This window comes from Meles meles, chromosome 4, assembly GCF_922984935.1.
Source record: "Meles meles chromosome 4, mMelMel3.1 paternal haplotype, whole genome shotgun sequence".
Classification (NCBI taxonomy): Eukaryota; Metazoa; Chordata; class Mammalia; order Carnivora; family Mustelidae; genus Meles; species Meles meles.
The window spans coordinates 81,290,644-81,306,598 of record NC_060069.1 but is presented as its reverse complement, the minus strand read 5'-3'; positions in this window follow the sequence as shown (position 1 = coordinate 81,306,598).

The following is a 15,955-nucleotide window of genomic DNA, read 5'->3' as shown; positions in this document are numbered from 1 at the left end:
CAGATACAAAATTTTAAAAATGATCTACATATATTTATGTACATATGAATTAAATGTGTGGAAAAACAGAATTTGTAGAAGTGCCGATAAACCAGATACCCATGTGCATACTTCACTTTAGGAAACCAGCAAGATCAGAAAGAGCTCTTTTTTTTTTTTAAGAGAAATATTAATCCTTGTGAATAACAATTAACCAAACTGGGCAGAGAGAGTCATACAGGTTGTAAGAGCAGGAAGTGAAACCATGATGACTAGGTTAGGAGGACGGTTCTGTCAGAAATTTATTTATTGATTTTTAAAGAAAGATGGTTCCAGACTAGATGAAGAGGATGAGCTTCCTGTAATTTAAGCATATACATTTTTTTTAAAGATTTTATTTATTTATTTGACAGACAGAGATCACAAGTAGGCAGAGAGGCAGGCAGAGAGAGAAGGAAGCAGGCTCCCTGCGAGCAGAGAGCCCGATGCGGGGCTCGATCCCAGGACGCTGGGATCATGACCTGAGCTGAAGGCAGAGGCTTTAACCCACTGAGCTACCCAGGTGCCCCATTTCCTGTAATTTAAATAGGAAGTTTACACCAAGGTCCAGCAAGGCTTGAAGTGAGCTTATTTCTCGGAGGGCTAATGGTATCCAGTGCTTTCTTTTCACCCACTATCTATTCACCCACCCATCTCCCAAAACTTCTATAGTGCTTTGCATCAGAGCCCTCAGATTCTTAAAGAAGAGTCTGTATCACAGCTTGAAGAGGGGGGTGATGGCTTTCTTTGACCTCACTTGACCCAGGAACGGACTTTGGGAAAGAGGATGGTTTGGCAAAATATCAAACATTAGGAAATGAGAATCTGAGTTGATTTCTTGTTTAGTTATGCATCTAGCTTGAGTCTTCTCAATGACCCATCTTGGGATTTAAAACAAATGCTGAAAGATCACTGAAGTCTAGTGATTTGTCTTACTTTTTAAAAAAAATATTTTATTTATTTGACAGAGAGAGATCACAAGTAGGCAGAGAGGTGGGGGGGGGGGGGGGAGAACAGGCTTCCTGCTGAGTAGAGAGCCCAGTACGGGGCTTGACCTCAGGGCCCTGAGATCATGACCTGAGCCAAAGGCAGAGGCTTAACCCACTGAGCCATCCAGGTGCCCTGTGTCTTACTTTTATATTCAAAATATTTCAATCTCAGAATAATCCATTTCTTTTCTGAAATGTTGATTACCGAATGAATATAAGGTATCTAAAAAGGCACCTCCAGAAGTCCATCTGGGCAATATCAAAGCCTTCATTATCTCCTTTCATACCACATGGCTCAGTAATACTGTCTTATTGGACTTGTGTTCTTTGTAACTATTTATTTTTCTGATCAGCAATAGGTTTGGGAAAATAGAGAAAACAAACTTCTCTAGTTTATTAAAAACAAAATATGAACTGAATTTGCATGCTGAACTTAAATGCTTACTTGTAAAACTTTCTAATTTTAAGATACAACTTTAATAGTCTGAAGTTATCACTTGTTGATTTGGTACACATGTATTGTTACAAAGATTGGCTTACAGCAGATAAATTGTATAATATGTGATTGTCAAGGGATGGTGGCCTAATTTTTAATATTGACCTATTCAATTACTTGTCAGGTATTAAAATTGTTCTGATAATGTTGAAAGATAATTTTTCTCCTTGGGCAAATGTCTTATGTATTTGTGTATCTATTTACTTAATTAAATTTCCATTTAGTTAACATACAGTATAATATTAATTTCAGGTGTACAGTTTATGATTCAACACTTCCATCCATCACCCAGTGCTCATCACCACAAGTGTGTTCGTTAATCCCCATCACCTATTTCACGCTTCCTCCCAACTTCCTTCTGGTAACCATCAGTTTGTTCTCTATAGTTAAGAGTCTATTTCTTGGTTTTCTTCTCTCTTTTTTCCCCCCTGTGCTCATGTGTTTTGTGTCTTAAATTCCACATATGAGTGAAATCATATGGTATTTGTCTTTCTCTGACTGGCTTATTTTGCTTTAGCATTATACTCTCTAGCTTTATACATGTTGTTGTAAATGGCAAGATTTCATTCGAAGGTGCCATTAAAAATTATGTCTAGTAAAAAATATGACTGGAATTTCTATCAGAAAATGTTGTCTTATAAGAGAATCTCATATAGAAGCCTCCGGGGACACTCCTTGCTGCAGGTGCACATTTGCTGGTAACCACATGCTGGGCCTTGGGGAGCAGTTCAGAATTAATTTCAGGGTGTTGCGTCAAAATAATGCAGTTGTTGTCTTGAGAAGTAGCATAAAGACCCACTGTTTGAAAGAAAAAAAATTGCAAAACAACACTTTATTCAAGGCTGACCTAGACACGTGCTGATTTGAGCTCTTTGGAAAAAAGGAATGTTTATCGAGGCTGCTCAAACCCACAACATAAGATTCATTTGTTTGAGTTAAGACAAAGAAAATTCTTGATAGGATGTTAATATATTATTCTTGATAGAAAGTGAACATATTATCAGAAAGGAAAGGATACTCCAACAGCCAGATTAATTGACTTAAAACATGAATCTGATATCTCTTCTACATTCATCAGTTCCCTGTGGTTCCTCAGTTTTCTGCAGCTTGAGTCCAGCTGTCCTAGCTGTCCAGACATTCAAGGCCCTGTATCCCAGACATTTAAGGCCCTGTGAACTGTTTTTCATCAACTGTTTTTCATCTTCGTGTATTTGCTACAAATATTTTCAATATTTGTTACCTGCCACCTTCCTACCCACATCCTTATAATAATCCAATTGGATGCTTGCAATTCCTAGAATTTACCTTCTATTTTCCTGATTTCATGTTGTTCATGCTATTCCCTCTTTCCTCTAATGTGCTGATCATACTTCATCCATCCGTCCATCCGTCCATCCATCCATCCATCCATCCGTCTATCCATTCATCCATCCATTACTGAAGGAATGGTGTACATCAGATTTGGAGTTAGGCGTAGAAGATGTACAAAGACAAGATGTTCAAAGAAGATGTACAAAGACAAGAAGATATACAAATTGCTGCCAATTCCAGGTGCTTGCCATATTTGGGATGAAAGGCAATAAACTGACAATTATCCTCTGATGTGATTAAGCTGTGATTGTGGGAGCACTGATGGCTAACCACTCATGTAACAAGGCCCAGGAGTGATGTTTCCATGTAGTAGGGATAAAGGAAGTGGAAAGAGGGTACTGGGGAAACCTGACGGGCTTCTAAATAGTAGGGGTCAGTTTGAGTGCAATAGGTACTTCACTGGGGAAGAGAGGAGAAAGCAGCACTGAAAGGAAGGAGGTGAGTTGAAATGCGAGGGGACAGTCTTGAAAAGAACTTTCCCATGGTATTCACGTGACTATTTTCCCATGGTATTTTCTCTTTCTTATAGTCTCTTTTTTCAAGAAATGCTATGTTTTTCCCCCCTCCAATTTATTCCCCTTTGAGCTGTCATGGTAAAGCAGCTGTTGGGAACAGCTAAAGGCAGAGTAATTATTTATAATCTCAAGATAGAATTACTAACAATTTATGTGAAAAATCTTTGTGACATTTACTCATTTACATTTTGAGAGTATAGTTACACTTCTCCCCTGATAGTTTTGGAAAAACAATTCAGATACAAAAGATATAACGTGAAAATGCAAATACACCAGATGCATTACGTAGGGTAGATTAACTGTAGAGCCAACAACCCCTAAATCTCAGAGGTTTCACAGATTAACACTTAACACATCTTGAGACTAATGCATGTGTTACTGGTCAGGCTGCTGTCCTGCATGGCCCCCTTCCAGGCGGTGACTCAGGGATGCTGCTGGGTCATCTGTATTTGCCCCCCACACCTGTGCGCTACATTCCCCACTCTGCTCTGGGCTCCTATAGACTGCATCGCATAAACTCCCTTGTCCCGTGGCTTCCAGCAGGTTTTGCCAATGAGAGGCACCAGTGGGAGACAAGACAGAGAGCGGAGGAGAGGTCAGGGTCTTTGCTGTTTGAGCCATGGCTCATTCCTCTCCTGTGGCCCCTCTCTAAGACTACAACTCCCACCAGGTGTCACTTTGCTGATTTAGCCCCTTTTTCTTTCAGAGCTCAGTGTAAGAGCAACTTTCCATTATTCCTAGTCCCAGGACAGGGTGGGGGGGTATCACCATCCTTTTTTAGATTCTTTAACTTTGCCCGCTCATGTCCATAGTATTATTTTCCTTCTCAAAACTGGAGTTTTGAGTCCAGGTGTACCACTTAGTGATTCAGCACTTCCGTACAACACCCAGTGTTCATCACAAGCACCCTCCTTAATCCCCATCACCTGTTTAACCCATCTCCCTGCCCACCTCCTCTCCAGTAACCACCAGTTTTTTCTCTAGAGTTAAAAGTCTGTTTCTTGGGGCGCCTGGATGGCTCAGTGGGTTAGGCCGCTGCCTTCAGCTCAGGTCATGATCTCAGGGTCCTGGGATCGAGTCCCGCATCGGGCTCTCTGCTCAGCAGGAAGCCTGCTTCCCTTCCTCTCTCTCTGTCTGCCTCTCTGCCTACTTGTGATCTCTCTCTGTCAATTAAATAAATAAAAAAAATCTTTAAAAAAAAAAAAAGTCTGTTTCTTGGTTTTTCCTCTCTTTTTTTTCACCCTACGTTTGTTTGTTCTGTACTTTAAACTCTTTTCTCTTCTGACTGTATCAGGGTTCCCTGCTGGTACCCTGACTCATACAGTGATCCAAGTTCCTTTTGCTTTATGATTCCATCTTCAGTGGAAGCTGGAAGAGTACTTTCCAGGCTGTAATTCACAGATGAATGTAAACAGGCTGTGGGAAGGTCTGGTGCCCAGGCTGGGATCTGAAACTTAGGAACTCTTGAAACTATGAAGGACAAAACCAACTCTCAAGGACAAAACCTCCACTGAGGAGGAAATACTGGAAGTAGGATCCAAACTGGTTAGGATAAGGACAGCAGGGGCAAAGAAAGAAAATATTCAAATCCATATAATCAAAGTAAATCTGATTTAAACTTATGTCATCTTGAAATAATATAATAGACCTGGACATGAATGACAACAGAGGTTTTAGATGCTTTAGGATAATGATAGAGTCAGTGAGTTCTGCTAATGGAGTGAAGCAATGGCAAAGATAATCTCAAATTCCTCATATCACTGTCATATGACTGACTGCATCAATAAATATTCCAGGCCTTTTTCTTGTGTTTGCTACAAAACAATGTGGTGTGTGGCTGCCTGTTTTCCCAACAGTGCACCATCACTCAGAACACTTTGGAGTGCCTCATGGAAATGCTTTTGGAGTTTGGAACATATTGTCTTGCATAACCTCAATTATGAAGAATCTTCACGTTTTCAGAATGATTTTTTTTAATTTAAAATTTTTAAATTTATTGTTAAACATTGAAAGAAAAATGTAAGGGGAAAACAAGATATGTAAAAGGCTGAATGGAATAAGGAGAAGGGTAGAGCTAAACAAAAACACAATGTTAATTACCATTTTAGAAAAGCTGTTTGCAGCATCTACTGAAACTGGACATATACATACCCTATGACCCAGCAGATTCATTCCCAGGAGTATCCTAACTAAACAATGTCTGCATGCTTACGAAAAGATAAATTGGTAGTTGTGATTACCCAAGCAAGAAACCACCCAAATGCCCATCAACAGTAGAATGAATAAATAAATCGAGATACACTCACACAGCAGGGTATGGTACAGCAATGAAAATGAATGCTTTGTGGGGAGAAGACTGTAGGGAGGTATTGTTGAGAGCCCGGAGACCCATTTAGGAGTGATTACTGTCATCTGGGCAAGAGATCATGATGGCTTGGACCAGACCAGAGCTCTCAACAATTTGTGGCTAGTTGGACACTGTCACATCCAATCTCCTGATATAATTTAGACATTTGACAGTTGCACTTTAAAGTGCATGTTCAAAAGGAAAGGGGGACACAGCAGAAGGCTATATAGTTTAAGCACTTGGCATCAATTCCCCAAATAATCCCATTATTTTGTACAGGTTTTTACTGCCTTTTGAAATTCCGATTAATAAGGGGATCATTGGGGCGCCTGGGTGACTCAGTGGGTTGGGCCGCTGGCTTTGGCTCGGGTCGTGATCTCAGGGTCCAGGGATCGAGTCCCGTGTCGGGCTCTCTGCTCGGCAGGGAGCCTGCTTCCCTCTCTCTCTCTGCCTGCCTCTCTACTTGTGATCTCTCTCTGTCAAATAAATAAATGGAATCTTTAAAAAAAAGAATAAGGGGATCATTTAAGCTGATAAAGTCACCTGGGTGAAAATGATTTTCTCAGACTGGATGCCAGAGCACCCTAGTATATGAAAAATATGAATGAAAAATTTCCCGTTTCTTTTCCCCCATTTTAAAGTTGACACATCTCTGAGTAAACACATACCTTTTCTCCTTTCCATCTTTCTTTTGTATAGTCATTCTTCCACAAGTTCCATTGGGGAAGAGAACTGTGTTCTACTTGGTATTAGGAGAATGAAAGTAGATGCGGACACTTCCTGTTTTCTTAAGACATGAGACCAACACAGAAACCACAGTTTGGGGGGCGCCTGGGTGGCTCAGTGGTTTGGGCCGCTGCCTTCAGCTCGGGTCATGGTCTCGGGGTCCTGGGATCGAGTCCCGCGTCGGGCCCTCTGCTCTGAAGGGAGCCTGCTTCCCCCTCTCTCTCTGCCTACCTCTCTGCCTACTTGTGATCTCTCTCTGTCAGATAAATAAAATCTTAAAAAAAAAAAAAAAAGAAACCACAGTTTGGTACAAATGATGTGTGACACCATCCCTTTGAGTCACTTATACATCTGATGATATGTAAAGAATTTAGAATTACAGCCTAACAAGCACATGCCTTTTTCCCTCTTCCCCAAGACACCAAGATATCTTTCTCTTTGAAGCTTCTCTCCATGGTGCCCTATTTTTTGGGGCTGGAGTCTATTGATTTACATGTCAAGCATAAGGGTTTCTCAGTACAGATTATTACTTTCTTGTTAGTCGTTTTTATGTTTTTTCTTTTTGTTTCATTTTTGTCTTCTCTCTCAACTTCACTTTCATAGTAAATCTTCTCACAGTGTTGATCAGACTGACGGAGAAGCTAGCCTTGTCATCGAAGGCCTCGCTTGGGGAAGACAAAGGCACCATGATTTACTTCGGTGTCCCAGTATCAGAACTGGTTGGATATGGTAGAGCAAAATGACGAAAAGCAAAGAGTGTAGAATAGCAATGGCTCAAGACCAATAGTAAACTTCCTTGCTGTTGAATCCGAGGCAAGTTATTTTACTTCTCAAAGCATAAAGCCTGGCATATGGTAAACATGCAATAATGCTAGTGTCTTAGTCTGTTCAGGCTGCTGTACAAAATGCCACAGATCAGGTAGCTTATAAACAGAAACCATTTCTCATAGTTCTGGAGGCTGGGAAGTCCCAAGGTCGTGGCACTGGCAGATCTGGTGTCTGGTGAAGGTCTGCTTCTACCTGGAGGAAGGCATCTCTCTGGGACCTCTTCTGTAAGGGCACTAATCCCTAATGAGTTAATCACCTCCCAAAGGCTCCACCTCCTGGTACCATCACCTAATAATATTATTATTAGCTTCTCTCTGCAGCAAGAGCTAAAATGTGTATTTCATTTTGTCACTTTCTGGCTAAAATCCTTTACCATTATGTTCTTATTCCCCATTTATCTCTCTCTTCTGAAACCCTTTCTTCCTTGGGCTTTTGGGACTTCCCTTCCCTATAGCTAGATTATTTGACACTTCCTGAATTCATCCCCTCCAAGAAAAGGTGATACCTTCTTTCCAAATATTCCTTCTTTCTCTGTCTCTCTTTTGCTGGCTATCTTTTTCCAATCCATGAAGCTTCAGGCAACCTGTCACTTCTCTGCGGAAGCTTTCTGAGCAGGCCTCTCCGTTAAGCTGGCATCAGGGAACTTCTCAGTGCTTTGTAACACTCCACCCCTCCTTTGATTATGGCCCCTGCCATCTTGTGTTGTAATGGCTTTTGGAAGGGAGCACCACGAGCTCAGGGAGCTCTGGACTGCTAATCTCTGTATGTCTTGGTCCTGGTAGAGGGTCCAACTCACGATATATGCTCAGTACATGCCTTCTGAATATGACTCGGGTGGCTGCTACACTGGAAGGCTAGCATTTCACATCAGTGTGGTCAAGATACGGATGGAACTACACATTATCAGTTTTTGTTCAAAGTTCCCAAACACTACTGGCATGAGATTGTTTTCTATTTTAGTTAGTGCTTGTGGCTGTATGAACCCTTTCTCAAACATGGCCCTGCTCTGTACTAAATGCCATGCTAAAGGGTCCTTAAAACACTGTTACAGAATCGAGATGATTTGCCTCTGGAGAAACAGTCTTTAGTCTATGGACAAAGCCACCATATGCAACAGTCAGGTGTCAGGGTCAACAGAGCCGATTGCCAGCTTAGAGCCTTCCATCCACTGGCCTGGGCCACAGCAGCTAAAGCAAGGTTAATAGAAACTTCTTCAAACCACTCAGATAAAAATGCCTTGCCTACCCTCTAAAGTTCAAGACTCACCATGATTTCCTGGCCCTATGGAAAGCCTCTCTGCATGAGTATATTGCCTTCCCTGATTCCTTACTTCTACTTAAATTTTAGTGTGGGCGTTTTCGTATCCCCGTTCATGAAATGTTGCAATCATTAAGAATGCACCAAAAAAATTATATCCTCCTTTCTGGGTTTCTAACAAATTAAGATATAAGTTAAACAGTAGCCAAATGGGAAGCCAAATGCCATCTTTATTGGATAAATGTGGAATTGAGGATGAACTTGTCATGAGTCAAGTGGGTTTCCTAAATCTGATGCCCAAAATTGAGTGGACTGAGCCCTCTAGTCAATGGCAGTGCAGGACAGAGGCAGGCCTTCCCCTCCCCCCCTGTAATGAGGAACTCCTTAGGTAAGACTGGGGTCATGGAAAAACAAGGAAAAATTCCCACACCCTATGGGCATCTCACTTCCAAAGAAAATGATAGATAAAGTGTCTGAGCTCAGCCATTATCACCCTACTTTCTCTCAGGAGTGAGTAAGTAGTGGAGAGATGCCAAGGGTATTATGCTAGTTGAAATTCCTCAGTGCAAAGGAGTCAGGAATAGGGAAGAAGTATTTACATTCAGCACTGGCACGTGACAAGGGCTCAAATAACTTTTGTGGTTTAATCAGTAAAAGCGTATATTACGTGCTATTATTCCATATCAGTATTCTGTTCCTGTATTTGCCTGTTGGACTGAACAACATAAGGATCAACATATTGTAATTCTGCAGAGAAGATGGGGTGAATCATTTACAGATGGCTTACCACGAACTCCAATGGTGGTCACATAAAATGTCTGTCATATTTCTTGCCTGTATTTTAATGCTACCCATTATGATGCAAACTGAAAATATTTCTAAGCCTTGAAGCAAGGAAAAAATAATAGTGACTCTCTTTATGAGCTTTTTGCATTATTTGCTACTTCAAAGGAAGTAAAATATCCCTAAAAAACAAATTGACTCTATTTTCAAACCATAACCTCCTTTTACACTTCCAGTTTAAAGGTCAGTAAATGGGTATCTAGCATTGACCTTAACACATTAATGTTGCATTTTAAAAGCAGGGTAATGTGGGGCCATGTGATGTTTCTCAGATTTAGAAGCCTGATCACTTTATAATGTCCCTGTCCCTATCACTGTACAGTATCAAGTGCCTGCTGACCCGGAGGCTGGTGTTGGGTCAGTGTAACCACGATACAGAGGGAACTGATGAGGCTGGTCGACCCTTCAGAAAGTCTTTGGACCTATGACATAAAACTGTGTCCACTGGCAGGTTTATCTCCCCAGGACTCCCACAGAAAGTACAGGGGTAGGGAAAAGTGTGCCTCTCTTTGCCCGTTGATAGTGAGCAGCGATTTTGCTGATAGAGTGAGCTGAACAGAGAGCCTGATATGGGGCTTGACCACAGAACACTGAGATCATAACCTGAGCCCAAGGCAGACACTTAATCAATGGGGCCACCCAGGCACCCCCATGTGGATTTAAAAAAAAAATATTTTATTTATTTATTTGACAGAGAGAGATCACAAGTAGGCAGAGAGGCAGGCAGAGAGAAAGGAATGAGGCTCCCCACTGAGCAGAGAGCCCAGTGCGGGGCTTGATCCCAGGACCCTGAGATCATGACCTGAGCTGAAGGCAGAGGCTCAACCCTCTGAGCCACCCAGGCACCCCGATTATATTTTAATGTATTTATTTGAAAGAGAGAGAGAGAGTGTGTGAGCAGGGGGAGGGGCACAGGGAGAGGGAGAAAGAGAATCTCAAACAGACTTCATGCGGAGCACAGAACTTGAAATGGGGCTTGATCTCACAACCATAGATCACGGGCTGAGCCAAAATCAAGAGTCAGACACTTAACCGACTGGGACACCCAGGTGTCCCTCTTTTTTTTTTTTTTTTTTTTTTAATCTTAGCTTTCCTAATAGATGTGTAGTGGATTTCATTATGGCCTTAATTTGTGATTATCTAATTTTTAATGATTTTTTTGTTGTTGTTTTTATTTTTTAAAAATTTTTATTTATTTATTTGACAAAGAGACCATGAGAGAGGGAACACAAGCGGGGAAGTGGAAGAGGAAGAAGCAGGCCTCCGGCTGAGCAGGAAGCCTGATGTGGGATTCCATTCCAGGACCCCGGGATCATGACCTGAGATGCAGGCAGACACTTAACCTGCTGGAGCCACTCAGGTGCCCCTAGATGTTTTAATGATGTTTAGCTTAATGATGGTAAAAAATTGGCTTTTTTTAAATTACTGAATTGAAAGAGCTCTTTATATATTTTGAATACAAGGCTTTTATCACAGATGTGTTTTTAAAATATTTATTTTCAGTCTGTAGTTTGTCTTTTCATTTCCTTTATTAATGTTTTACAAAGAACACCAGTTCTTAATTTTGTTGAAGTCCAGTTTATTGATTTTTTTTTCCTTACACAGCTTGTGATTTTTGTATAATACCTAGGAGATCTTTGTCTAACCCAAGATTACAAATAATTTTTTCTATGTTTTCTTTTCTTTTTTAAAAATATTTTATTATTTATTTGACAGACAGAGGTCACAAGTAGGCAGACAGGCAGGTGTGGGGGGGGAAGCAGACTCCGCTGAGCAGAGAGACCGATGTGGGACTCGATCCCAGGACCCTGAGATCATGACCTGAGCTGAAGACAGAGGCTTAACCCACTGAGACACCCAGGCACACCTCTGTGTTTTCTTATAGAAATTTTATGGTTTTAGGTTTTGTATTTAGGTGCATGATTCCTTTTGAGTTAATTTTTTGTATATGGTGTATGTTAAAGTTTATATTTTTGCACATGGAGAACCACTTGTTCCAGCACCATTTATTGAAAGGACTATCCTTTCTCCATTGTATTACTCTGGTAGCTTTGTCAAAAAAAATTGACCACTATGTGTAAGTTTATTTCTGGAATTCATTCTGTCCTCTTAATCTATATGTCCTTTGTTATGCCAATACCATACTCTCTTGATTCTCGTAGTTTTGTAGGATGTCTTGTAATCAGGTCATGTGAATCCTCCAACTTTGTTTCTCCAAAATTATTTTGACTATTCTGAGTCCTTCATTTTTCTATATAAATATAGTCAACTAGTCAATTTCCACAAAAGGTAGGCTGAAATTTTTACTGGGATTGCATTGAATTGATAGATCATATTGGGAAGAATTAATAGCTAGAAAATATCAAGTCTTCCCATCTATGAAAACAGTACATCTAATTATTTATTTAGGTTTTTAAAAAAATTAATTAATTTTTTTCAGCGTAACAGTATTTATTGTTTTTGCACAACACCCAGTGCTCCATGCAATACGTGCCCTCCCTATTACCCACCACCTGGTTCCCCAACCTCCCACCCCCCCCCGCCCCTTCAAAACCCTCAGGTTGTTTTTCAGAGTCCATAGTCTCTCATGGTTCACCTCCCCTTCCAATTTCCCTCAACTCCCTCTCCTCTCCATCTCCCCATGTCCTCCATGTTCTTTGTTATGCTCCACAAATAAGTGAAACCTTATGATACTTGACTCTCTCTGCTTGACTTATTTCACTCAGCATAATCTCTTCCAGTCCCGTCCATGTTGCTACAAAAGTTGGGTATTCATCCTTTCTGATGGAGGCATAATACTCCATTGTGTATATGGACCACATCTTCCTTATCCATTCATCCGTTGAAGGGCATCTTGTTTCTTTCCACAGTTTGGTGACCGTGGCCATTGCTGCAATAAACATTGGGGTACAGATGGCCCTTCTTTTCACTACATCTGTATCTTTGGGGTAAAATTTATTTAGGTTTTTTTTTAATGTCTCTCATCATCGTTTTGTAGCTTTAGCATACAAATTGCACACATGTATCGGTAGACTTATCCTTGAGTATTTTATGATTTTGGATGCTATTTTAAATTGCAACCTTTTATTTAAGATTTCAATTTTCAATTTTTCCTTGCTAACTTACAGAGATGCAGTTGACTTTTGCCTACTGACCTTGTATTTTGCAGCTTTGCTAAATCCACTTACAATTCTATTAAGATTTGGGATTTGCCTTGTAGACAGTTTTATTTCCTCATTTCCAATCTTCTTTTGTTTTATCACTTTTGCTGTTTTACACAGGCTTGACCCTCCAGAATAATGTTCAATAGAGTAGTAAGAGTAAATATTCTTGGTATGAATATTTTTAATCCTTTGAATTAGAGTCACTGTATAGAAAGACATGGTGTATCACTTTTAAAATTTGCATTCCCTGCTTACTAGTAAAGTTGAATGTCTTTTAATAAATTTGACTATTTGTGTTTTTTTGGGGAGTGCCTGCATATATCTTTGGTAAATTTTTCCTTCAGTTGTTTAGCTTCTCTGATTCATACATACTTCTGACACATTCTGGTTATTAATCTCATGTATATTGCAATTATTTTCTCCCAGGATGTTGCTTGTCTTAATTTAATACAGTGGGCTTCAGGATATAGAAGTTTTAAATGTAAGAGAGTCAAAATGTGTCAAGCTTTTTTCCCTTTTATGATTTCTGAGTTTGTAGTGCGTCTTAAGAAGACTTTTCCATTCCAAGACAATACAGATATTATTTTATAATTGATTCTTACACTTTTATAGTTACACTTTTTAACATTTAGCTCCTCAAGGCATATGATTTTTTTCTTTCTGTGTGGTGTCTGAAGGATGTAGCTTTATAGTTGTGTAAATGGTTAGCCAGTTGTTCCAACACCCAGTTAATTGAGTAGCTTAAATTTTCTCCACCACTTTGAAATGCCATCTTTATCTTTAACTAAATATGTTCATATCAGCAAATGTTCACATATCAATGATTCTGGTTCAATGATTCAATGATTCAATGAATCAGTCAATGATTCTTTTGGATTCTGGTTTTTGTCCTTTGCCCCACTTTTCTAAAATTTTGCTAGTACCATATGATTTTTATTTCTAGAGACTTCCATATGTTTTGGTGTCATGTACAGGAATTCTACTGTGGCAGTCCTGTGGAGAGGCTCGACTCAACTTCCATTCTAGTCTTTTCCAAAAGTGGGTCAAAGACTACATTGCACAGATTCCCTTGCAGTTGCAGGTCTATTTGAAATTTACTATTTAGAAGTAAAAGGGGAGTACGTCTCTTGGAGGCTACTCTTCACCACCTCTGCTCATGAGCCCAGAGGAGGGCACATCTGTTTTTTCTCCAGCAATTATAGCAGAGGGGACAGGGTCAGGCCACCACAATCTGGTGTAGGTTGTGACCAATGCGGATCATTAAGCAGTTTGTGACTTTCTGACTCTGTGAGGCAGCTGCTGCATTGATGGGCCTGATTCTATACTGAAGTTTTGGGAGGTGTTCCTGGACACTCAGACTAGGATCCATTTTTGTTCACCCTCCTAGTGGATCTAGTACAGCTCATAATATCTAGAATGATTCTCCTTGTGTTAATTAGATGGATTTTGTTGTCTGAAAATGAACGCCACCACAATATGTCTGCCATCATATTTATTCTTTATCAATTGGGAGATAGGAATGTAAGGATGACATAATTATTACAATGTATTCTTGTGTCCTTTTTGTCTTTTGTGCCAATGTATATATTACTACTACTACTACTACTACTAAAGCCCAAGTTCACCAATACTTGTGAGGGATACAAATTTTATTGTAGATTTTCTAGGGGAATGGATTAGACTAGTGTTTGCACCACTTGGTAAAACTTAAGAAAAATTTTCCATAATTCTCCATAAGGACTTCAGTCTCCTGCCAAAGTTTTTCTTGGTTGTCATTTTAACCAAACTTCTTTTGCAGTTCTTTCTCTGTAGGTCTCTCTTACCTTCTGAATCCTTCATTTTCCTCCCCCCCTTTCCACATGTCATTTGATTAAACTTCTTGGAATATTAAAATACTTAGAAATAAATGAACTCCTACTGAGATGTTTTCTTGGAAGAAATAAAAGAAATTACACAAGTGTGCACTGTTTTGAGTAACTGGTTTCACAAGCTAAGTTTCAGAATGCTAAGCAGTAGACAGCAAGTGTTCTTTTCAAATTTGCGAAGAAAGACCGAGGCCCTGGCACCTTACCCTGTGATTAAAGGAAGACAAATGATCAGCTCCCTTAGGACGTATCTGTGTTAGCTATTAAAATACGGTCTTTAAGATCCAAACCTACCCCTGATGCTTTGGTTTGTGATGCTGGGGCTGGGACTGTAAACCCCGTTTCTGCTTTGCTAGCCGTGCTCGGCAAGACTCTGCAAGACTCTGTCGGTAGGGGGCACTAGAGGGAGCCTGAAGGCCAGAGTTGGGAGGACTTGCTTCTTTTTATTTTTATTATTATTATTTTTTTATTTGTTTATTTACAGCATAACAGTGTTCATTGTTTTGGCATCACACGCAGTGCTCCATGCAGTACGTGTCCTCCCTATTACCCACCACCTGGTTCCTCAACCTCCCACCCCCCCGCCCCTTCAAAACCCTCTGGTTGTTTTTCAGAGTCCATAGTCTCTCATGGTTCATCTCCCCTTCCAGTTTCCCTCAACTCCCTTCTCCTCTCCATCTCCCCATGTCCTCCATGTTATTTGTTATGCTCCACAAATAAGTGAGACCATATGATACTTGACTCTCTCTGCTTGACTTATTTCGCTCAGCATAATCTCTTCCAGTCCCGTCCATGTTGCTACAAAAGTTGGGTATTCATCCTTTCTGATGGAGGCATAATACTCCATTGTGTATATGGACCACATCTTCCTTATCCATTCATCCATTGAAGGGCATCTTGTTTCTTTCCACAGTTTGGCGAGCGTGGCCATTGCTGCAATAAACATTGGGGTACAGATGGCCCTTCTTTTCACTACATCTGTATCTTTGGGGTAAATACCCAGCAGTGCAATTGCAGGGTCATAGGGAAGCTCTATTCTTAATTTCTTCAGGAGTCTCCACACTGTTCTCCAAAGTGGCTGCACTAACTTGCATTCCCACCAACATTCCACCCTAAAACAACAGAATACTCATTCTTCTCAAGTGCACATGGAACCTTCTCCAGAATAGACCACATACTGGATCACAAAGCAGGACTCAACCGATACCAAAAGACTGACATTATTCCCTGCATATTCTCAGATCACAATGCTTTGAAACTGGAACTCAATCACAAGGAAAAGTTCAGAAGGAACTCAAACACCTGGAAGCTAAAGACCACCTTGCTTAAGAATGCTTGGGGATAGGAGAAGAATAAATGAAACAAGATGGGATTGGGAGGGAGACAAACCATAAATGACTCTTAATCTCACAAAACAAACTGGGGGTTGCTGGGGGGAGGTGGGATTGGGAGAGGGGGAGCGGGCTATGGACATTGGGGAGGGGAGGCGAACCATAAGAGACTATGGACTCTGAAAAACAACCTGAGGGTTTTGAA